Source organism: Penaeus japonicus, unplaced genomic scaffold (genome assembly GCF_977035675.1).
Source record: "Penaeus japonicus unplaced genomic scaffold, GWHDUDI00000001_assembly GWHDUDI00000019, whole genome shotgun sequence".
Lineage (NCBI taxonomy): Eukaryota > Metazoa > Arthropoda > Malacostraca > Decapoda > Penaeidae > Penaeus > Penaeus japonicus.
The window spans coordinates 9,978,345-9,980,844 of record NW_028234421.1 but is presented as its reverse complement, the minus strand read 5'-3'; the positions used below and the strand labels follow the sequence as shown (position 1 = coordinate 9,980,844).

General features: G+C 35.0%; 1 protein-coding gene across 1 annotated transcript in view; it reads right to left on the bottom strand.

The window, feature by feature from the left end:
- The window catches only part of LOC122263212 (solute carrier family 35 member F3), a 161,320-nt gene that overhangs the window by 158,784 nt on the left and 36 nt on the right, over window positions 1-2,500 (bottom strand). The window contains exon 1 of the mRNA XM_086547349.1: window positions 2,001-2,500. This exon is cut by the window's right edge and continues 36 nt beyond it. The gene's annotated coding sequence lies outside the window, so the exon portion shown is untranslated. The remainder of the gene's footprint in view (window positions 1-2,000) is intronic.

Below are 2,500 nucleotides of genomic sequence, written 5' to 3'. Positions count from 1 at the left end.
TGCCACAATGCATCTGATTATTCATTATTTCCACAAGCGCTTAGTCACCTCATTACATTATTACCAACGTTATTTTTAGAATAATGACGTTAATGTCGATAGAAAAATAATAATCCTTTTGAAAATTCTTGAAATCAGGTAGGCCTACTATTAACTTTCAAAGGGTTAACATTAGTTGCACTACTAGCATTACTATCATTGTCATTATTATCATTATAGTTATCATTATTCTTTTAACATTATCATAATAATCATGATCCTTATCATTGTTATTGCTAATGTTATTATTACTAATGACATTATTATTATTGTCATCATTTTCATTACTGCTATTGTCATTATTATCATAATCGTTATTATCGTCATTGTTATTATTTTCACTATTTTCATCATTATCAATATCGTCATAATTGTCATTATTGTTATCATTAATATTATCATTATTATCATTACTAGTATTACTGTCATAACAATTACTAATAGTAGCAGCATCTTCATTATCATCATTACATCTATTGTTATTGTTATTCCATCATCATTTTGATAGTGATGATAATGATATAACCACAATCATTATTATTATTATCATCATTATTACCATAATCATCATCATTATCAGTATTATTACTATTATCATTATTATCATTATCATTATCATCATTATCATTACTACCATTATCGTTATCAATTATTATCATCATTATCATTACAATCTATCATTTTCATCATTCTCATTATATTTCATCATTAACGTTGTCATTATCATTATAATTATCATTATTATCATTATTATCTTCATTGTTATTATCTTTATCATTATTACAATCAATGTCATTATTATCATTTCTATCATCATTAGCATCATTATTGTTACCATCATTATTATGATCATTGTTGTTATCATTATTATCATTATTATCATCATCATTATTACCATCATATATGTTTTAATATTATCATTATCAAAATTACTAATATTATTATTGTTGTTGTTGCTATTTGGTGCATTATTATTAGTATCATAGTTACAACTGGCAATATAAACATATAAGTATTATCATTAATATCATTATTGTAATGATCATTGTCATAATCATTACCATTACCGTTGTTATTATCATTATAATAATCATTATCATTATCATTATTTTCATAATTATAATCATAATCATCAATATCATTATCATCATTATCTTTACCATTATCATCTATGATATTTATAATCACAATTAATGTTGTTATCTTATTCCTACCATCATAACTATCATAATGATATTGTAAAAAACAATAATATCATTATTATAGACATGATTATCTTCATATTGTCAGTGTAAGTGTTTGTGCTCGTGCATCTATATACGGCCATGTACATGCATGTGTGTGTACACGTGTACGCGTACGTGGAAGTACATGTGTGCGTCTACGTGTACATCAACATTTGCGTGCACGTGAACATCTATGTGTACGTGAACATTTACGTGTACGTGAACATGTAGATGTACGTGTAGATGTACGTGTGCGTGTACGTGCACGTGTTTGTCTATCAGAATAAAAGGGAAAGAGATATCTCAGAAAAAGGAGAGCGAAATAGATATACACGTAGATAGACAAACGGGAAGGGATAAACTGAAATAAAAAACGGAGAAAAGGAAATGCAAACAGAAGGATAGAGAGAAAGACAGACGATAGAAAGAAACAAGCGAAGCGAGAGAGGCCGACAGGCACAAGCAAGAACAGACAGACAGAAACAAACGGACTGAGAGTGGAACATGTGCTTTAAAAGATACATTCCGTTGGCACATGTTACAAAACAGTCATCCTTCACCCTCTCCCTCTCCCTCTCCCTCTCCCTCTCGCCAATCCTCCCCCCCACCTCCATCCCCTCCCCTCCCCTCCCCAACCCTCCTTTTTCGATCGCCTTCCCCTCCCGATAAACAATTTATCCTCAACCTTTTCTCTTTCGATTTCTGTGACGTCGCGTTCGAAAGGTTCGTACTTACCGCAGTTCCGAATGCGTGTGTGTGTGTGTGTGTGTGCGTTGTGTCTCCCCGTTTCTCTCTTCCTCTGGAGGAGGAGGAGGAGGAGAAGAAGAAGGAGAAGAAGAGCCACTCACAGAGACACACACGCGCGCTGGGGGATGGAGGCGATACGAGGTTCTTGTCATGTAGTGGTCATGGTCGTTATCTACTCACTCCTGGTGTCGACTGTCAGAAGGGATGGAGATTCTCCCTTTTTCCCTGCCCCCCGACTTCTCTCCTGCGTTTCCCGACTCTCTGACAGGAGCCCCGGATGCTCCCCGACACAGGTCTACGCCGACGATGTTTATATCTCTCTCGAAACCGTTTTCCTTCACTGCCTCTCGTGTGCACATTCGGTAGCTGTTTGAGCGTTCTTGATACTGATTCACAGCTGATTTATCTAATGTCACTGTCGTCTGTGCAGCGTTCGTGATGCAGCACCACGGGTTAACACAAGCAGCTACAGGTGCTGAGCGAGAGAG